This window comes from Pinus tabuliformis, chromosome 8 (genome assembly GCF_031772625.1).
Source record: "Pinus tabuliformis cultivar Carrire ecotype Pingquan chromosome 8, CPIR1, whole genome shotgun sequence".
NCBI classification, from domain to species: Eukaryota; Viridiplantae; Streptophyta; class Pinopsida; order Pinales; family Pinaceae; genus Pinus; species Pinus tabuliformis.
In genome coordinates, this window is record NC_142294.1 from 1,306,330,640 (window position 1) to 1,306,354,016 (window position 23,377).

The 23,377-nt window shown below is 35.0% G+C and overlaps 2 long non-coding RNA genes across 8 annotated transcripts; one reads left to right on the forward strand and one right to left on the reverse strand.

Annotated features, from left to right (window-relative positions):
* The first annotated feature begins 7,125 nt into the window (after window positions 1-7,125).
* On the forward strand, window positions 7,126-7,820 carry LOC149240268 (uncharacterized). Its single transcript, XR_016245514.1, has 2 exons — window positions 7,126-7,659; window positions 7,770-7,820. It is a non-coding gene; the product is annotated as an uncharacterized LOC149240268 (long non-coding RNA).
* Window positions 7,821-13,223: 5,403 nt separating this feature from the next.
* On the reverse strand, window positions 13,224-23,282 carry LOC149240269 (uncharacterized). Of its 7 annotated transcripts, none has more exons than XR_016246507.1 (9): window positions 23,137-23,282; window positions 19,963-21,317; window positions 19,736-19,821; window positions 19,218-19,609; window positions 16,317-16,762; window positions 15,922-16,214; window positions 15,530-15,809; window positions 14,551-14,863; window positions 13,224-14,348 (listed from the first exon to the last, which is right to left on the reverse strand). It is a non-coding gene; the product is annotated as an uncharacterized LOC149240269 (long non-coding RNA). The 7 variants fall into 7 exon arrangements; XR_016246506.1 differs by lacking the exon at window positions 23,137-23,282 and adding an exon at window positions 14,966-15,400 and having other exon boundaries at window positions 19,963-23,121; XR_016246508.1 differs by lacking the exon at window positions 23,137-23,282 and adding an exon at window positions 14,959-15,400 and having other exon boundaries at window positions 19,963-23,121.
* Window positions 23,283-23,377: the final 95 nt, after the last annotated feature.

Sequence of the window (23,377 nt, forward strand, 5' to 3'; positions counted from 1 at the left end):
ATCTTGAGCAGGATCGAGTTGTCAAGGAGAGTAACAAGGGAAGCATAGGAGAAGTACAACACCATCAACCCTTAATATAGCCATTAATATTAGATACTAGAGGGTAGAGTTGGCCTTATAAAGGTCTTATTCAAGTCAAGGTTTAATTTGACTTGTTATATCCTTATTGAAGGCACTTGCAGATAAGAAAAATTGTATTAGGGCATTGGTGAAATATTGATGATAGGGGAGAGACCTACCTCAAGTGTTTAGATGATAAGGGAATGAGGGATAGGAGATGGAGAGTTAAAGATCCCCAAGCTAGTTGAGAAGAACACAGATGTGACAAAGTGGGAAGCCCATGGGGAGTTTTCTTAAGGATAATCATGTATTGAAATAAAAATAAAAGTAAGGCTTGATAAGTCTAACCTAGTCATGCAAACTTTTGAGTAATAAGGAGAGGAAGCAAACTTCAAAGAAGATAGGATACTAGACTAAAGAGACAAGGGATAGGCCTTGGAAGTGATATTTGGAAGGTGAGAAAAGGGAATGAGATAATAAAAACAAAATAAGTCGTCCCCTCATGAAAAAACAAGTTCTCTTCCTTAAAGGTATATATAATCATTGTCATTGCATCCAAGGGTCGCCATGGAGGTTGTTATACTTCAAATCTCATGGGAGAAATGAAAATTGGAAGGGTGGCCATGGAGGATGTTTTACTTCAAGTCTCATGGGAGAAATGAGAAATGTGTATTCATTATCTTGACGCCAAGGGATTAGGGAATTTCAATGACTTTGAGAGGTCTTGTCTTATATTTTTAAAACTTTAGATTGTCCAAGTAGTGGTTGAAAGATGCATAGTGCTAAGGGAATGACATACATGAGTTGTTATGACATTACAGTGCCTCATTTGATCTTGAAGTCATTGTAGCAAATCTCAACAAAGAACAAATTCACTACATTAACCTTTCATTTATTGAAAAAGGGTAGGTTGGGAAGGTTAAAGGAAAGGAATTGGGCATATTCCAAAGAAATCTTAGGGGATAACTCAAAGATGGATTCAATTATGAGGTCATTTTGATTAGGGCTTTTGATTAGGGATTCAATTATGAGGACATTTATAAATTTCCTTTGGGACAAGTGAGAAGAGAGGACTTAGACAAAGGGACCAGGAGGGATTTCAGGAAGCTATGGTGTGAACCATTGTAGGATGAGAGAGGAGAGGAGGGTCAGATGTTTTATGTCGACTTTTGGAAATTGATTGACTCTAATGAGAGGGAAAGGTGCCTTTGACATCAATCAAGATAAGATAAGAGGGGGATCATGTATGGGTTGGTTTGGAGAGACGTTTGCCTGATGAATTAGGAGATTGGTGTCAAGGTCAATGGGGTTAGGGAGGAATCCTATGGAGGGAATTCCTTCTTAGGATATGAAGCAATCATAACTTTGATCTAATAAGTAGTGGGTGTTGGTTTTCTTAATAACTTCTACATCATGTGGATTCTTTATATGATATTAAGAGGTTAGATAATAGAGGGATCAACATTAACTTTATCCTTTTCCTCAAGGGAGGGAGTTTAAGCCTCTTCTTCCTTAGATTAAAACTATTTTTCATAAAATATTTGGAAGAAAAACTATGGAATGGGTACCTTGTCTATTTCAAGTTTAACATTAAATTCTTCTACAACCATTGTTTTGGGTTTGGTAGTGTGATTTGTTTGGCGTTTCTCTTCATTTAGTTACTTGAATATTCACCAATATTTGGTATTGTCTATGTCCCACTTGCCATATTTGCTCCACATACTAGTGGTTGAGGTGGAAAGGTTGTATTTCTCCTCCTTAGTGTGGAATATGGTTAGAGTGTCGATTTTAGTTGTGGGTGCTTGTCACTCCATCATGTGTTAGCATTTCTATTGGAGATTTGGTTTTTATTTTATTTGGATTTTGTTTTTCCCACAACAACCTCAACGCAGGTGTTCTTCATTCACACTAGATGGTTGATTGTATATTTTATTGTTTTGGGGTTTCATGAAACACTTTGACTCTATTTAATTGGTCGAGTGTCCATTTCAAAATTTCAGAACTGATTTCCTCGATTATCTCTAAAGTGAAATCATGTAGATCCTTATGCCATTGGCGTATGAAAGTTGAAGGAGATATAGGCCAACGAGAGTAAACATACCACAACCATCCAATCTAGGCATGTCAAAGTGTTGAATGAACTATTCTAATAATAGGTATAGGTTTTGTATCAATGCCTCATAGAGGTGATGGAACAAACAAGGGAGTTACCTATTATATATTATGGAAAAACTTTAGTTGAGATATTGTTCTTATTGATGAACTTGGAGCAAGCCATGGTTAAAGTATCCAAGTGATGCCAAGGGTTTTCTTTAATGTCCCCCCCAAATTTGGGTAATTTTGATAGATATGGAGGAAGTTGTGTTTGTAAAATATAGGGCAAGAAGATTGTTTAGATATTTAATCAAAAGAAGAATGTATTTTCATACACCTCCTACCATGATTTAGCTCTTAACTGGGGTATTCTCTAAGGGGGAAGTATTATTGTTAGAAACGGATACCTTATCCAAACTTTGTATAATTGATTGAGAGAAGTGTTTGAATTGAAGAATTGAATATTATTTTTGAATTGATGTGTGTCAACTAAAATTTGTAACATAGTTGGCATGTATACTTATTCAAATAATTACAGAAAAGAGGCTTGAGATGGTGTTTCCATTAAGGTGAACACTTGGATATTGTGAAATTGTTGATATATAAGATTTTACCCATAATTAGGTGTGTGTCGGAATGTAAAGTTGTCATTGGAGAATTGCTAGAATGTGTATTTGTTTTAAAGGATATGTTGGGATGTGCACTCACCTTACAGGTTATGTGGCGGTTGTCATAAGAGGTTGGCTCATGTTTGAAGGTATTGTTGCATGCACACTTGTGCAAGGAAGGGATATTATTGAAAGTTTTTGAAGGAAGTTGGTATTTCATTTTTGAAAGTTTAATGAGTGTTGACTTGGTAGTGATATAGTTGTATGTGTACTTGTCTAGATAAAGTAAGTATGCATACGTTTTTGTTACAATGTTAACGCTTAGGGAAACCAAGGATAAGGAGGTGGTTGGGTGAGGCATCCACAATTGCTTTGGACCCTTGCTACTAGGTGAAGACATTTCTTAGGATAAAGTATTAAATGGTGATTGCTTGCAAGAGAGAAGGAAAGGTGGCTTAATTATCATCAAAAGTATTTCTAAAGGGGGGAGCATAACTACGATTGAGAGAAAAAAAATCCTTAGATGGCGAGTGAGATATCTCTCCTCATTTTGAGTTTTGGGGAATCCTCCCCTCTGTCAAATTGTAATGCTAGGAAGGGGGATCATAGGCATTAACATAAACAACCATGTTAATGGTGTTAGCCTAGAAAAACTCCCATTCTAGAGAGATAGAGTCCTTTGATGTGGGTTGGGGGGGTGATACTTAGAGAAATATTCATGCAAAGAAAGTGAGAAAGGGAGTATAAGGACATTTCCTCCCACAAAGAAAAAAGGTACAACACCCTTATGTTGGGATTGAGTGATGGAAATGAAAGAAGAAGAGTGAGCCTTCACTTGAGATATGGAAGAGTTGATATGGACTCCCAAGAGGAGTTGCCAAAATATAGAGAATGAATGGATTTTTCTACCACATGAATTTTTAGGGTAGGAATGGAATAGGACCCAAGTGTGCAAACTACTAAATAGGGGAAGATGAGAATGGAGTTTCCACTCAGTTTTAGGACCAAACTAAGAAATAAAAGGGTGAGAAGAAAGGGTAAGCCAGAAGGTTAATTCGGATCTTAAAGTCTTGTTAATGTAATATATGGTTCTAAACAATTAGGGTACTTCACTCAAGTACTAGATTAGTTTTGATCATAAATTAGGAAAGGAAATTGAACCAAGTAACTAAGGTTAATTCACCAGCAATTTTTTTAGCGAGCTATAAACCTTTATGTAGGAAATGCAAATAGATGTTAATCAACATTGTCTACTTTTATAAGAGGAGGAGAAATCAAGTTTAGATTTTTGTGAATGTTATCAACAAATCTCTATTTATCAATAATGTGAATTACTTACCATAATCTAAACTTAGTCCCAATTTAGTAATGGCTCCATGTACTCCAATTTCATTGATCCCATGGAGTAATTAGCCACTTTATTCATATCTCCTCCTCATTTCATGGTATTAGATATTATTTAAAAATAAAATCCACTCTATGTTGGAAAGGAATTTATTGATTGAGTTAGAAAGTTATAGATATTGAGTTCATATATTTGGGGAATCTTAATCCCACTATTTTGTTCTTCGTTTGAACCATTTCCTTTGTTAAATATGGAAATTTGAGATTTTTAATGTAAAAAATATGGTTGTAGTTTAACCCGATAATGCAATATAAATCAAAGCAAAATACTATAACCTACTACTATCAATTTGTGGAAGCTTAAAGATCGAGCTGAACAATATAACCAGAAGAAGAAGAATCAAGGGCACAATACACATGAAAATACTTTGGGGAAAGGTTATTGTATTATCATACATGGTGGAAATACATAGGAATTATACAACACCTTAATTCTCACAGCTAGCCAGCTCTCAGTACAATCCTCACAGATGCTCACTCTTGGCTTCTCTCCAGCCTTCCTCTTGCCCTCCAAGCTCCTATTTCCTTGCACTATTCCTTGTGGATGATTCTCCTGTTACCAAGTGGATGATCTCCTCCAAAATTGTGCAATCCTCAAGGATTAGATCCTTGACTGTATGCATGAGTTTTCTCCATGAGAAAATACATGCAACTGATAGTACTCTGTCATTGACTTTAATCTCAACTGGGACTTTCTCATAATAGAAATGCATGAGTTTCTGATGAGGGAATCTTCAGTTAACTGGGGTAGCACTAGTTGAGTGCATGCATGCATCAGCTCTCTGTTAACTCTCTATTAGTTCCTCAAACAGTTTGGAACTAATTTAACTGGACTTAACTTAGTAAACTGAGTTAACTAATTACAACTCAAATATAACTCAATCTTCTTGCATGAGTACAGAAAGACTTCTAATTTGAATTTCTCCAACTAATTAATTTAAAATTAATTAATTAATTATTTCCAAGTAGCTGTTAAGACTAAATTTGATTTTAATTCACAATTTAATTCAAGGGCAAATTAAATTGGAATATTCTTGTTGCCATATTTCAACATCTAAGTTAAGACAGAATTTGGAGTATCTTTTTGAAAACAAGGTATGCAGTACACATTTTCACATTTAGAAAATTTACAAGTTTCCAAATACATTTTCACACTTAGAGAGCTTACAAGTTTCCAAATTCCCTAATTTAACGTTCAAAAATAAAATGAGATCCATGTAAATATGAAAACAGAAAATCCATGTTTTTTTGTTGGTTTAAAATTTATCCACTTCTTACACTATTACACGATTTCTATAAAATCAAACAACACGATTTCTATAAAATCAAACAACTCTTTAGCCGCATATTAACATTATATTATAATCAATGAATGTATGTCATCAAATTTTATTCTCCCTCAAAGACACTAAAAGTTGTGAAGAGTGAAATAATAAACACGATTTTTTACCTTAGGAATTTTAGGTTTAGATTAGATATTAGGTTGACTCTCCCAATTTTTTTTAATACATAACATTCAATCAACCGATGGAACTCCACTGGATTTATGCATATATATATTATGCACATACGCATGGATTTATGCGCCGGAGTGCCCATGATCTGCTGATACTTCTTTGCCAGCGGATCATTTTGAAAAATCGGATTCGACTCTCCGGAGAAGTATGTATGTTTTCATTTGTTATACGTTGTAATTTACCTTTATCAGATGGATATACTGTACATAAAATATGAATGGTCCAGCGCGCAGCTATGCTTCGCCATGGAACGAAGCGTGGGTCACCATGGAACGACCTCACCTCCAAAAGTCCTTCGATGCGGAAAAACTCTGATCTGTGTCATTGCAATCAACTCTGTTTCATTGCGTTTCATAGGGGAGGAGGTCGTCCTGCCAATCGCATTCGCTGTCTGTCATGGAGGCCGTTGTGCCCAACTTTCAACAGAAGTATCCTACAGAATTTCCGGCTTCATAATGCCAATGAGTCACAATTTTAGAATATGGCATTTATCCACCCAATGTCTGCCACTTGGCGCGATTTGGACTTCTCAGGTATGACCTCTGAGAGACTGCCACTTGGCGCCACCTGACACCCCAGATCTGGTCTGCTTCCACTTGTCACGATCTAAACGCCAAAGATCTGGCATCTGAAAAGATTAAAATTTAATCTCCGCCCTTCGGCCACCAGAACCTCTGCTTGTGTTCCCTGCTTCCACTTGTCGCTATCTGAATGGCCCAGATCTAGGCTCTGCGAGGCTGCCACTTGTCGCTATTTGAACGGCCCGGATCTGGTCTTCTGAGAGGCTGCTACTTGTTGCGATTTGAACGGCCCAACGGCCCAGATCTAGGCTCTGAGAGGCTGCCACTTGTCGCGATCTGAACGGCCCAGATCTAGGCTCTGAGAGGCTGCCACTTGTCGTTATCTGAACGGTGCGGATCTGGTCTTCCGAGAGGCTGCCACTTGTCGCGATTTGAACGGCCCAGATCTAGGCTCTGAGAGGCTGCCACTTGTCGCGATCCGAACGGCCCAGACCTAGGCTCTGAGAGGCTGCCACTTGTCGCGATCCGAACGGCCCAGACCTAGGCTCTGAGAGGCTGCCACTTGTCGCTATCTGAACGGTGCGGATCTGGACATTAGATGATTCCACTTGTCACGATCTGGACATTAGATGATTCCACTTGTCACGATCTGGACGGCCCAGATCTGCCTCTGAGAGGTTGCCACTTGTCACAATTTGGACGGCCCAGATCTGTGCATCATATGCTGCCACTTGTCACGATTTGGACGACGCAGATCTGGCGTCTTAGAGGCTGCCACTTGTCGCGATTTGGACGGCCCAGATATGCAGCTAAGAATCTGCCACTTGGCATGATCTGGATGGCCTAGATCTGGCGACTGAGAGGCTGCCACTTGGCCCGATCTGGATGGCCTGCCACTTGTGCGATCTAAACCGGCCCAGTTCTCGCCATTGGATGCCTGCCACTTGTCATGATTAAATGCAATTGGATGGACGTCTGCCACTTGGCACAATCTGGACGACCTAGATCTACCGCTACGAAGCTGCCACTTGCCGCATTCTGGACGACCCAGATCTGGTCACTGAAAGGCTGTCACTTGGCGCGATCTGGGCGCTCAAAGGCCACCACTTCGCATGCGGTTGGATCTTTCTCTGTTTTCTTTTACAAATACTGAAATACTGATATTTAGCATGTCGGTGGTTGAATGTGGGTTATATCCAAAATCGAAACCGACGCGCTCTTGATTGATCGGTGCCGAGTGCCATCTTCTCCCAACGCTCGATCACTTGTACATAATTCTTCACATTCATACAGGAGCATTTACAGAAAATCTTTATTTTTACCTTCAAAAGAAATTCAAGAGAGTTTTTCATAACATTAAAAATAGTGTGCAACTTCTCGTTTCTTATTTCCCATTTTCAGGCGCAAAAGGCTATCTGATGTCCAGATTCAGTCGCGTTAGTCAGGATTTGGATGGTCAGAATTTAGCGTTTGTAGAAAATTTCTCTACTTTTACCTTGAAAAGAAATTTAGTTTCCTCCGAAGGGTTTTACATAACATTAAACATGATACGCATCGGTGTGCAGCTTCTTGTTTCTCATTTTCAGGCGGAAAAGGCGATTTGAAGTCCAGATTCAGTCGTTGACGTTCACACCAAAAGGTGTGCAGTTTTCAGTCGCCATTCTCAAAGGCAAAGAGCGGCTATTTTCAATGTGAGGAGCTTTCAGACTCTAAAAGGGCCCTGGCAGTCGCTGTTTAAGATTTTGCATAAACGTGGGTAATGTTGTGAGGATTAAATACAGAATGAAAAGGTTGCGTTTAGAGCCACATGCAGCTTCAAATTTTTAGAAAATATTCCTCCTGTATTTATAAATTTATACCATGAAATCAGCGAAATTATGATCAGTCGCTGTGTCTCAGGTTGCTGGGACAATCATGAATTGGTGTTTGCACATCACTAGAAACATACAATTTCTCTTTATTTATTTAGTTTTTTGGGAATATAAAATATGTATTTATGCTCCAACGACTTGCTAATATGAAAGTGGTGTATACTGGATAACATATTGCTTCTTTTCAAGAAGCAAATACCAGGAGAACAAGTTTTCGGGAAAAAAAAAAAGGGAAAAAACAATATTATGATTGGTTGTAGAAATTTAATTTTTTTTTTTTTTTACAAAATTAGAATTTTGATTTAGAAATATTTTTTAATAATTAAAATAAGAATAGTTAAAATATGAAATTTATTTTTAAATTAGTATATTTATAGATCAATTTTAAATGTAGCTCTATCAAGAGATGTGTAAATTTATTTATAAAATTTGATGAAACTTTTGTGCCCATGAGATTTGATTTTTTTTTTGCTCTTGATAGATTTAGAATTAAAATAGATTTATGTAGATTTTGAATAACAAACTAATAAAATATTTTAACTATAAGAAATTTTTAATTTTCATTCGTTTCTTGTTAATATTTAAAAATAACTATAATACCATGTTAAACAAACAATATGCTAAGCTTAAACATTTAAAACATGTTGAACAATAACATCACCATCTAAAATTTTCTATGAATAAACTTTGCATGTTCACATTATTGATCCAAATTGTTCCAATATAATAGTGCTCATAAAGATAGTTTAAACTCTAGTTTTCAATTTATTTTGTTGTTATTGTTGGTGAAACCACCACTTAAGGATAATTAAATTTTGCGTTAAATCATTTAGGGAAAAATAAACTATAATATTATGTTATTTATGTTATTGTTGGTGAAACCACCACTCAAGGGTAATTAGAATTTGGAGTTAAATTATTTAGGAAAAAAAATTATAATACTATGCTAAACAAGCAATATGCTAGGGTTGCACACTAAAAACATGGAAGAAACGGAAAGATGTTCAAAGCATGAAAATCATTTTATTTAGATGAATAATTCAAGATATATGCATGATAAGTTTGAAAGTGTATATGAAGAAGATATATATAAAATTTAGTAACACATCAAATGTTGAATTTTAAACTTTGAAAAATTGAAATGATAATATATATATAATGACTTATTTTCCACAAATATGAAAATTTTATGAATGTGCACGAATGACTTTCATGTATCAATGCTTGTGCGTGTTGAGAAATATGGAAAGAGTTTACTTAATTGAACAATTCACCCAAGGCATGTTGCAAATGAGAAAGTTTATTATATAGATTAAATAATTAGTTTCAACTATATATGGGTAGAAAGACTCACTTTCTAATAAACTAATTACATAAAAAAATGCCAATAAAGAAAAACATATTAAAATAGACTCTTTTTAAATATGATTGATAGATGAATTAATTGATACAATTTGTAAATTGTAATCATGTTTTCTTAGAGATTTAACATATTGCAAATATTGCATGATAAACTTTATTTTGAAAGGCTTTAGTTTTTGCCTTAAATTATTATATAATTGACTTATGCATGGTACTGCCTCTCGGTCATCGACATTTCAGGTATTATAGGTAGTATGAATGCATGCATTGTGGTTGTCTTATGTCAATGGTTTAATATATCACAAATTCCACATGATAACCTGTGTTTTAAAGTTCAGGTTTTATCCAAAATTATACATTTTTTTAGAATTGTGATAGAAATTTTGGGTATTATGAATGAATGCCTTTGCTTTGGATAAGAAATTCCACATGATACACTGATTGACTTATACATAAACACTATCCTCTAGTTTCACAATCTTACATTTCTCTGATAATTGTGATCAAACTTTTAAGTATTATGAATAAATGCTTTTGCTTTGGATTGAAAAGTTGTGACATGATAAATTCTTTATTGAATGATTTTATTTGTCTCTCTAAAATTTATACATAGTTGTACTCCCGAGTGCTAAAATCTTACAATTTTCTCAGAATTGTAATTAGAGTATTATGAATGAATACATTTATTTTGAAGTGGAAAATAATTGCAGATTACAATTGAATCAAATTGCGCGCGCACACACACATATATTGAATCATAGATTACAATGTAGTCAACATTGTGGTTCGGTTCAAGAAAAAAACCTTATAAGTATGAATATATGTTGTAGTTAAATCATTCTACTACAAATGAAATGATTTTTTTTTCCACAATACAGATCCATCCTTGAATTATAAAGAAATGATTTTTTTTCCAGTTTAAATTACTTTTAATTTTTTTTTTGGTCTAAGCTACTTTAAAGTTTGTTCCAGTTTAAATTACAATAAATCCATAATCCATTTTAACCTTACAAATATCAAATCCTAAAAAGTAAAAAATTCATTAATCTACCAAACCCATCAATCAATCTAACATCTTAAAAAAAAAATCATTTTAATTACAAAAATCTAAATTCATCTACCAACTCATCAATTTAAATTTTTTAAATGAAAAATCAATAATAATTGTATATACAATGTTAATATTCAAATTAAAAATACATAAAAACAGTGTTCCAATTATGAAAATATGAATACATATTCATGTCATTTCCATTAATCCTATTTTCCTGCAGCCCTTATGATTACATATTCAAGTCATTTCCACTAATCCTATTTTCCTGCATCCTATTTCTAGAATATATATGGACATAGTGTTTTCCTCTACTAGACCAACATATAAGTAAAAAAACACACTGTTATAAGCCAAAAAACACCTTTAATAGCCAAAATAAAGATTGACGTCCCTTTGAGTTTCACTAGAGGCAACTCTATTCTCTCTTTAACTTGAATCACTTTCCATACTTTCATCTTTTGCACGCCATATTATCTATTGCTGAAGGGGATTCCAATTCATCCTCAGGTCAAAATTTTGACTAGCCAAACCCAAAATTTGCTAGTCAAAAGCTTCCCTCAGTGCCAATAGTTGGTCTTGCAATAGTTGGATTCTCTGTGCTATTAGTTGATCTTGCAACAACCAAATTGTCTATCCCAACAATTTCTCCTTCATTGCCACTATCCAATTTTTTTTCTTGTGACACTGCCCTTTGTGTCGCTAGTTATTCCTACAAAAACTGGATTTCCTACCATTGTTTTTCTATCACTTTGTCCATTATAGTAAACCACTCCACTGCCCTTATCTGGTTCCTGAGCACTTTCCCTCAACCATTGAGTACAACATCAAGTCTGTCAACCACAACCTCCCCAAGTTCTTAAATAAAAAGTTTTAAGATCATATTGAGTTTCTTAGTTTGTTAAGTATTCCCATTCAACCGAAGAGAGATATAGACTTCATTTGTGAGACATGGTAGATATATAAACTTCATTTACATGGCATGGTAGATTTTTATTATTAGCGAGTTGAGAAGGGAATCAAATAATTGTCAACAAAGGTCAGAATAGAAATGGTAATCAATGAGTAAATGGGACTAGGCAACATGACTGATCTTTTGTCTTTGTTGCTATGTCTGATGTAGTTCCTAGTTGTACAATCAATAGTAGTAGTATGAGGTTATCTAGTTGATACAAATGGTTAACATTCACAGTAATTCAAGTGGTGCTCAGTTCAGTTTTCTTTATTTCAATCTAAGAGGAATCAAACATTTTCAGAGGTAAAAAGTGGTGACTTCGGTCGAGATTGTCTTAGAGAATTTATCTTAGTAGTAGAATGAGCTAGTTAGCCATGAATTAGTGTCGCTTAATGTGGAATTTGTAAAAGGAATACAACAACAAATACAGTGATACTTCGAGACCCATGAAAGAGCGCAAAGACTGGATAATGTGGAATTTGTAATTAATCAGACTACACTACTTTCAAGAGTGAGATTGGCATTTCGTTTTACTTTGACTACAACAAATGCTTCCATTGTCAGATTAGGACTTCCAGACTTTGCAATTACTATCTCATTGATACAAATGACATTTGTACCATTCAAGAGTGAAATTGGCATTTCATTTTACTTTAACTACAACAAATGCTTCCATTGGAAGGTTAGGACTTCCAGACTCTGAAACTACTATTATTGATACAAATGACATTTGTACCATTGACGGGGCGGTTTGAAATCAGAGGAAAGTATTCGTCATCTTGATTTCATAGTCCAGGAACAATGGAAAAAATCAATGAAAATCTACCTATAACTACAAGCACACATTAAAAAGAGCACAAAGACCAGGATACTGTGGAATTTGTAGTTAGTCAGATTGAGACACTTTCAATTTCATTTTACTTTGACTACAACAAATGTCTCAATTGGCAGATTAGGACTTCCAAACTTTGCAATACAAATGACCTATGTGCCATTGAAGGGGGCAAGTTTGAAATCAGAAGAATGCATTCATCATCTTGGATTCATAGTTCAAGAACAATGAAAGAAATCAATGGAAATCTAGCTATAAATACAAATGCACATTGAAAGAGGCAATACTTCTCAGGGTCTTCTTACAACTGGCTGTCTCACAAGGCTGCGGGTGCAATCAGGAAAATTAAAGGGTTATTGTTTACAAAAAATATTAAGTTACGAACCAAAACTTGTTAAAGAAGTCCACTGTAGGGCTATTATTGGTTCATTTATGGCACAATGTATTAATTTTAAAGTACAGAAACATTATTTGCTCAATGTATTAATTTTGTAGTACAGAAACATTATTTGCTATATTTGTGTTAGCACGAAGGGCACACAGTGCTGGGCCCAACATAAATATATGGTTTATGGTGCAATTTACAATATCCAAATTCCTGACCAGCATAGAAACTGATTTTGAAGTACAGGAACATTACTTGTATTAGCACAAAGGGCAAACAGTCCTGGGCCCAACATTTGTATTAGCACGAAGGGCACAGTGCTGGGCCCAACATAAATATGTGGTTTATGGTGCAATTTATAATATCCAAATTGCTGACCAGTATAGAAACTAATTTCAAAGTACAGGAACATTACTTGTATTATCACAAAGGGTACACAGTGCTGGGCCCAAAATAAATATGTGGTTTATGGTGCAATTTACAATATCCAAATTGCTGTCCAACATAAAAACTAATTGGGAAAGAAAACCAGTCTATTGGGGGGCAATATTGTATTTACAGGCTAAACATTGGATCCAAGAACTGTTAGACTTGAATAAGAATTGTTACACTTGAATATGTTGATGCCACTAGAACCGAATGAGAGATGGGAAGACGATGAGGATCCTCAGAGTTTGTTTGTGATTGATGATAAACTTCTGCTATGTCCTTCAATTTCTGAAGTGGGCTTGCAATGACGTGGGCTTGCAAATCTGATTTGATAGGAACAGCCCAAAAAACATTGCTATGATGTCCTTCGATTTCTGACTTAAGTTGAATCATTAGACCTGATGTCCTTCGATTTCTGACTTAAGTTGAATCATTAGACCTGAATATGATGATGCCACTAGAACTGAATGAGGGATGTGAAGACTGAGAATCCCCAGAGTTTGTGATTGATGATAACCCTGTACTATGATGTCCTTCGATTTCTAAGAACAGCCCAAAAAGACATCTATGCCATCTTTTTAAAGCTCCTTTGCTTAATTCACGCCTATATTAGTGTTTTGGACTATTGTGGCAGACAACACTTACCAAGTATTACTTTTGAATGGAGATAATAAGATAACAGACACTTTTCCTCCCAACACTTTTAGTCAGTCTATCGGTGTATTTCATGCTTCAGAGCAAATTTTCTTTCTTGAGGATCAACCTTAATCATGGCTTTTTCTTTCTTGAGGCTCGACCTTGATCATGGCCTTGCAGTGACAGTTTACTGCACCGTCCCAACTCCTCTTCCTACCACTTATCTTAATTTGCATCATTGATAGTTGTTTTACTACAAGTCTTGAGTCTGTCAAAGTTCCCATCCATTCCCATGCTGCTTTGGAACAATTCTCTGTGTTCCCTTGCCCTCCATTCCCATCATTGATTGTTGTTTTTCTACTAGTCTTGAGTTTGTCGAAGTTCCAATCCATTCCATGCTGCTCTGGAACAATTCTCTGTGTTTCCTTGCCCTCCATTCCCATTAAGCAACATGCTGCTTTGGAACAATTCTGTGTTCCCTTGCCCTCCATTCCCATCATTGATTGTTGTTTTTCTACAAGTCTTGAGTTTGTCAAAGTTCCAATCCATTTCCATGCTGCTCTGGAACAATTCTCTGTGTTTCCTTGCCCTCCATTCCCATCAAGTTGCTTAATAGCGACAGCCTGTGCATAATGAATAAGCACAAACTTGGAAAAATAAATATATGAAAAGAACTAAACTAACCATAAACAATAGCTCAGATCAATTGCCTATCGCCATAGAAGTATTATGTAAACAATGTTCAAATCCTCGAGGGTCAGCCAACCAAAAAATCCTAAACAAATAAAAAATGTCACCATAGAAAAATAGGTTTGTAATTACTACCTTTGAATGGAGATATGCTAGCAAAAGCTTTATTTGTATTTAGCATCCAATCCATTTTTTCCTCTCAGCCCTTTTACCATGTGTATTTCAAGTTCACTGCAAATTTTCTTTCTTCTTTCTTGAGGATCAACCTTGATCATGTCCAGTGATGGTTTTACTGCACCATCCTAACTCCTCTTCCCACCACTTATCTTAGTTTGCGTCATTGTTGGTTTTTTTTTCTACAGGTATCGAGTTTGTCAAAGTTTCCAAAGTTTCCACGCTGCCCTGGTACAACTCTCTGCAACTCCATTCCCGTCAAGTTGTCGACAGCCTGTACACAATGAATACGCACAAATTTACAAACATAAATATATAAAAGCAATTAAACTAACAAGGGTAAAAATATAAAACACTGGGATAGCTTACCACAAACCTTAGTATCATGGATAAATATAACTTCTGAGAAGTACAAAGCTTAGCAACCACACACAAAATTGAGGCAAACTTGGGGGCTTAGAATCCCCGATATAGTTAGATCAGCCCGAAATTGAAGAGGTCATACGTTCAACATGGTTCAATTTGCTTGTCAGGTTGCCCTTTAGTATCGATTCAATGAATCCAGAAATACAAAGGTAGAGTGAGTATGACCAATAGACGGGGCTAAAGATAGCAATGGTATATGGGGAGGGTGACCAATGATGGGGAGAGGTGAAGTAGGTAGTATCCCTGTCTTTGATCTCCTGCCTGACATGCAGGCAGTGGAACATTTACGGTCAAAGGAACAAGATATAAGGAACTAAGGCCCAAAGCCTCCAAAGCAATTAAAGTTTGGACAAAGCATTGGTTAGGACAAGAACAAAGCCTGGTCCTACACATGGCAAGATATAACAATAATTCATTTCTCTTTTCAAAAATAATTGCAACAAATGACAATATATTTTTATATCTTAACAGGAACATAAAGCACATATATTGTTCCAAAAGCTTAATTGTTGACCTTTGCTTGTGCTTCTGTTAGTTTTAGAGAAGCTTCAGCCTTCAGGGCTTTAGTATCATGTTTCCATGGCCCTCTTCAAAAGTCTAATTTGCGAGGACTTGCAGTGACGGTTTACTGCACAGTCCCAACTCTTCTTCCTACCACTCATCTTAATTTGCATCATTGATTGTCATTTTCAAGTCTTGAGTTTGTCAAAGTTCCCATGCATTTCCATGATGTTCTGGCACAATTCTCTGTTTCCTTGCCCTCTATTCCAATCAAATTGCCTAATAGCAACAACCTGTGCGCAATGAACAAGCACAAACTTGGAAAAATAAATATATGAAAAGAATTAAACTAACCATAAACAAATAAAAAATGTCACCATACAAAAATAGGTCTGTAATTACTACCTTTGAATGTAGATATGCTAACAGAAACTTGTGTATTTAGCATCCAATCTATGTATTTCATGTTCACTGCAAATTTATTTCTTCCTTCTTGAGGCACAACCTCGCTCATGGCCTTGCAGTGGTCGTTTTACTGCACCATCCCGACTCTTGTTCCTACCACTTATCTTACTTTGCCTCGTTGATTGTAGAAAATCATTGACTGTTGTTTTTCTACAGGTCTCCATTTTGTCAAAGTTTCCATGCTGCCCTGGCACAACTGTCTGCAACTCCATTCCCATCAAATTGTTGACAGCCTGTGCACCATGAATAAGTGAAAACTCAGAAACATAAATATATGAAAGCAAACAAACTAACAATGGTAAAAAAATAAACAAGTGGGCTAGCTTAGCACAAACCTTGGTATCATGGATAAATATAACTTCTGAAATGTACAAAGCTTAGCAACCAAAATAAGAGTCACAAATGCTTGCTGCCATACAAAATTGAGGCAAAACCTGGGGCTTAGATTTCCCAGTATAGTTAGATCAGCACCGAAACGGAAGAGATCATACATTTAACATGTTTCAATTCGCTTGTCAGGTTGCCCTTTATTGCTGCTTCAATGAATCCAGAGATACAAAGGCACAATGAGTATGATAAATGGACAGGGCTAAAGATAGCAGTGGTATATGGGGAGGGTGACCAATGATGGCAAGAGGTGAGGTACGTAGCATCCCTGTCTTTGATCTCCTGCCCGAACTGCATGCAGTGGAACATTTACGGTCCAAGGAACCAAGGCCCCAATCCTCCAAGCAATAAAAGTTTGGACAAAGCATTGGTTGCTACAGAACAAATCCTCATCCTACACATGGCAAGATATAACAATAATTCATTTCTATTTTCAAAAATAATTGCATCAAATGACAATATTCATTTATATTTTTAAGTCTTTACAGGAAGAGAAAGCACATATATTGTTCCAAAAGCTTAAATGTGGACCTGTGTTTCTGTTAGTTTTAGAGAAGCTTCAGTTCTATAGTCTCATGTTTATGTAGCCCCAAAATCTTCAAAAGTCTAATTTGCGAGCCCTTGAAACCTAATGTAAAAATATAGAACATAGTGAATAAAGTCTTCACAGTTCCATAGTTTACCACCAGTGTGTGCTTTCTTTTCATCTTGTTTCTCTTCACATGATTTGTTTTCTATGGTCAATGCTTTCCATTGCTTTCCATTTAGTTCTTATAAAAGCTCCCATATCCTTGAAAATCATATTTGGATTCTCATATTTCACCAATTGGTGATATAACATAGTGAATTGGAGCATATAATTAAAATGAACATTCTTAAAAAAAAACATGGGAAGCATTCATATAATAGAAATCAATGTCTTTCTTATAGAAGTAAATCAGAAGGGCATCAAATATTTTGTTCGGTTTACAATAGACTAGAGCATTATATGACATTGGGGAAATGCATTTTGATTTTTTCTATGTGCATGTGATAATATGATGGAGTACTGAAGTTTTTAAGGAATCTAAATTCCCTTCAAGCCTAATATTGTAAGAAAGACAACGAGCAAGCATAAGGGCACCACTCTCAAAAAACTTTTTGGTTAATAACTTAATTCCCTTTAGAATAAAAACAATTAGCATTTGGTTTCCATTTGGTTTCCTTCAAGATCGGCCATTGTTTGCTAATAAGACCCACTTGAGTCCATTGTCCTTGGGGGAACAAAATATATGCTGAAGAAGGTTTCTTTGGCCTGTTTGGACCACTTCTTCATAGGAGTCTATCAAAACCCTATTTAGTTTTAGCTGGTCTATGTTCCTAGGTTTTATGAGGCTAGGTTTTCTATGTTAGTGTGTGGAGTTAAGGCCCAACGAAAGTTGATTGAAAAATGGAAAAAACATGTATTTAGAATGAGGCATGAGGCTTCGTCCAAAATAGGATAGTGTGTGAATTACGCCCCAACAAGTTGATTGAAGAATGGCAGAAAACTAAGTGTGGAGTTAAGGCCCAACTAGAGTTGATTGAAGAATGGCAAAAACATGTATTTAGAATGAGGAATGAGGCTTCGTCTCCAAATAGGTTAGTGTGTGAATTAAGGCCCAACTAAAGTTGATTGAAGAATGGCAGAAAACTAAATGTAGGATAAGGCTAAAGGGAGCTGTTGGCGTGAGGTTGAAACCAGACCCCTCCACAAACCCTACATGTACCAAAGTTGAATGCACTCTTTCCTAGCCTTTTAGGAGGCCAATATTTTTATGTTCGTTATATTGCCTAGCCATGGTAAATTTCTGTCAAACGTGCATTTCTCTATGATAGAATGATGTAAGAAGTCCATGATGCTCTTGGCTCCTTCCTAAAAACATGAAGCAACCATATAGAAAGTTGTAGATATTATGGAGCTGAGAAGAAAAACGTGTCATGATGTAATGAAAATGTTGAGATTGGAATACACGTAAGAAACCCACACTCTCTAGTGAGACAAACTGTTTAAAAGTTAGTACCCCTCCCAATTGTGGATGAAAACTAGTATGGCCATAACATGGATTTAACCTTTTTTTTTCTTTCATCCATATCTACAAACTGCTTAGTACCCCTTCCAATTGTAGATGAAAACTAGTATGGTCATAACATGGACTCAAACTTTTGTTCTCTTTCATCCATATCTACAAACTCACAAACTGCTAGTACCCCTGTCAATTGTAGATGAAAACTAGTATGGTCAGAACATAGATTTAAACTTTGTCTCTTTCATCCATATCTACAAACTCACAAACTGCTTAGTAACCCTCCCAATTGTAGATGAAAACTAGTATGGTCATAACATGGATTTAAACTTTTGTTCTCTTTCATCTATATCTACAAACTCACAAACTGCTTCATACCCCTAACAATTGTGGAGGAAAACAGTATGGTCACAACACGGATTTAAACTTTTGTTTTCTTTCATCCATATCTACAAACTCACAAATTGCTTAGTACCCCTCCCAATTGTAGATGACTTTTGTTTCTTTCATCCATATCTACAAACTCACAAATTGCTTAGTACCCCTCCCAATTGTAGATGAAAACTAGTATGGTCATGACATGGATTTAAACTTTTGTTTTATTTCATCCATATATACAAACTCTAATCAATTAGAAAAGCAAGTTTTGCTTGTGCTTAAAGATTCCAAATACCTTCCTTTACCTATATTGCCTATAATAAATTCACATTAACACATGATATAAGAAGCAGCAAGAGTTCAATTAAAACAAAGTAGAACAATTAAATTATGTAGCAACAAACTAGTGAATTCTCTCATACATACCTCCATCTTTGCCCATTACATCTGTTGAATCTTCATCAGCCCTAAACCCACAATATGTGTTGTTAAGGCTTGCCTTAATTTCCCCACTCACGAAACCCAAAACAAAAATCATGAACAAAGGTTAAAAAAATATATATATATATAAACCAAAAAAAAATGAAAAGCAAAAATCCAAACTACAATTTAGCATGGCCATGCTCACAAATGTAAAAAAATAACAGCCATAGCTGTAAAATAAAAAAAAATAAAAAAACAAAGGAACAAGCAATAGCAAAAGATACAAAAAAAAATAGCAAAAAAATTTGAAAATAATAAAAAAAAAAACAAAGAGAGAGAAATAGTAGACACTTCTTTGTAATCCCAAAAAAAATCCATAGCCAATCAAGGGCATCCTGCACATCAAAAAAATAGAATAGTATTAAATAGAGACCATAAAATTTTATGAAAAATATAAAACAAAGACCAACATGAGGATTTCATAGCAGATAGCATGGATTTTGCACCAAAAGAGAACTTACCTCTACCACTACCTCTCCACTATAATATAGTGTTTCTCAAATAGATATTTCAATTGTTTCATCAATAATCCTCCATGTCACTTTCCCTACATTTCATTGCACTTAATTATTAAATAAACAACAAATAAATTCAGATGCCTTTAATTTAAATGAACACAAATAAGACCAGAATTTGTATTGACAAAATGCTCTTGTATATCCATATTTCTCCTTTTACCTGAACTTACCATTGATTTTAGTTCACTCTCAGTAGCTGAGTTGAGTCCTTTATTGTTTCAAATGTGCTATTTTTTTATCAGTTTGTAACAGATATTGGAATTGGTGAACCTTGATTTACATGCCCAAGCATAGTATCACCTGCAGCCTTGACATTACATGGACTTATATTTGGTGTCTAACCTGCAATATCATCAAACTCGAGGTGGAGAAAATATCTCTATTAAATAAATGGTGGATGTTTACTGCAATAATCGCTTTTGATATGGTCTTTTCACACAACTAAACTTGTATAATATTCTTATATGAAGAGTTTAATTTATTATCCACACCTTGAGGAGAGTTGATGTCATTTGAAGTGGATGTTGAATTGGTTTGTTCATATAGATCCAGCATTCGGTTGCACAAAAATTAGCACAGAAATTAACAATTGTAGTGGGTAGATGCCTACATGTCACTTACAATTTCCAATCCCCTGTTTCCAAATATATCTCGCCTAACAACAATTACTGTGTATGCGCAATCAAAGAACATTTTTAAATATGATGACATTATGCAAAGTTTGAGCATATTATAAATCTGAACAATCTGCAAAAACACCAAATTATATCAAAGAAAATATGCTAACCCTCACGCTGGTGAGGAGTCACATCAAAATCCTCCCACAAAGGCCTCTCTCCATCTAATGGTTGTTTAACCTTCAAAAAGTTAACAGCAAGAGAGATAGCTCCAACAGCAATATGTAAAGGCCTGCACTGGAGGTAGAGAGTTGTAACCCCTATAACACATAAAGCAATTTTCTAGTCTTGTTGAAAATCCAGAGCTACATGCAATCCAAAAAGCATAAAATATTGAAGAACAAGGATAAGGGACTAGAACACTCACCCATTATTCACAAAATTCCATGTTACTTGTACTAAAGAATTTTCTGCAACATTAAAACTCTTGATTGCATAAACAAGATATTTGTATGTATGTTGTGCAATAAAAGCAAAGGCCAGTGTGGAAAGAACCACCTACTATGCCATTAGTACCACCAATTGCTATTATCCATAGCACTCTAGAAAACCAAATTTAAATATCATAAAGCAAGTTGCATAAACACAACTAAGAATGATACACAAACAATGAATCCATGAAATACATCCAAAATGTTAGCTCCTTAAATTTCATTAACAAAAGAAGACAAAACATGCTGAAACATTAAGTTCTACACTGTTCTAAACCGTACCTTTTCTCTACTACATTCAGCAGCAGTTGGGTTCCTCTTTTACTGAATGTCCTACGCCAGCATTGTGACATCTCAAGGAAGCACATAAGTTTCTTCTACCTTGCCAAAAAGCAACATACATGCAGTCGCAATAGTCTACACAAGGAAGTACATATAACTAATCATCAAAAGGTTGTAACTTGTATTAGATACAACATTTGGACTGATCACAATATGCATCCCCAACAATATACCAAATTGAACAAAAAAAACAAAGACTTACAAATGTGAAAGTTTAGCCCACAAACCAAAAATGAATTATATAGATATTAGCTAATATCTTCTTGAATGCTTTATAATGTTTTCTAAATTCAGTCTACTCCGATATCCATCCACTTCTAAAAAAATATGTTAATATCAATGTGGTGAAAATAATACCACTCCATCCCCTCCTAAAAATGTTGACATCAACGTGCTGAAAATAATAAGAATGGTGACTTGTGAATTGAAAATAAATAGGAATTTAGAAAATTAAACATGTGTCAATTTTTCATGTTTGCTTCAAACGGGGATGACAAACTTGAATATTTAAAATAATTGAAGAAACCTTTAAAAGAGGTTTGACCTTCCAAAATACGTCTTGCCTTAAGGTCGATGAGTTTGATAGAATGCCTAAAGTTAATGTATTCACGAAAAAAAAAATTGCTTTCCCATCAAAAATATAGTTCAGCCATGTCCTAGTTAACAAATCATGATGCAAAACACGTTTTACAGAGTTGCAAAAAACCCAAAAAAAATTGAAAAACAAATTGCGAGACAAGAACAGGAAAAAAGTACTAAATAGTTTGTCCTAGATGAAAACTAGTATGGTCATAACATGGATTTAAACTTTTGTTTTCTTTCATCCATATCTACAAACTGCTTAGTACCCCCTTCCAATTGTATGTAGATGAAAACTAGTATGGTCATAACATGGATTTAAACTTTTGTTCTCTTAGATCCATATCTACAAACTCACAAACTACTTACTACCCCTAACAATTGGAGATGAAAACTAGTATGGTCATAACATGGATTTAAACTTTTGTTTTATTTCATCCATATATACAAACTCTACTCAATTATAAAAGCAAATTTTGCTTATGCTTAAAGATTCCAATAACCTTCCTTAAACAATATTGCCTATAATAAATTCACATTAACACATATGATAGATGAAAACTAGTATGGTCATAACATGGATTTAAACTTTTGTTCTCTTTCATCCATATCTACAAACTCACAAACTGCTTAGTAACCCCTAACAATTGTAGGTGAAAACTAGTATGGACCATGGTCATAACATGGATTTAAACTTTTGTTTTCTTTCATGCATATCTACAAACTCACAAACTACTTAGTACCCCTAACAATTGGAGATGAAAACTAGTATGGTCATAACATGGATTTAAACTTTTGTTTTCTTTCATCCATATCTACAAAATCACAAACTGCTTAGTACCCCTTCCAATTGTAGATGAAAACTAGTATGGTCATAACATGGATTTAAACTTTTGTTCTCTTTCATCCATATCTACAAACTCACAAACTGCTTAGTAACCCCTAACAATTGTAGGTGAAAACTAGTATGGACCATGGTCATAACATGGATTTAAACTTTTGTTTTCTTTCATGCATATCTACAAACTCACAAACTGCTTAGTACCCCCCGCCACCCCAATTGTAGATGAAAACTAGTATGGTCATAACATGGATTTAAAATTTTGTTTTATTTCATCCATATATACAAACTCTACTCAATTAGAAAAGCAAATTTTGCTTATGCTTAAAGATTCCAATTACCTTCCTTAAACAATATTGCCTATAATAAATTCACATTAACACATATGATATAAGAAGCAGCAATAGTTCAATTAAAACAAAGTGGAACCATTAAATTACGTAGCAACAAACTAGTGAATTCTCTCATACATACCTCCATTTTTGCCCATTACATCTGTTGAATCTTCATCAGCCCTAAACCCACAATATGTGTTGTTAAAGGCTTGCCTTAATTTCCCCACTCACGGAACCCAAAATAAAAATAATGAACAAAGGTAAAATATATATATATATATATATATATATATATATATAATATAAAAAAAAACAAAAAAAACAAAAAAAAAATCCAAACTACAATTAGCATGGCCATGCTCACAAATGTCAAAAAAAAA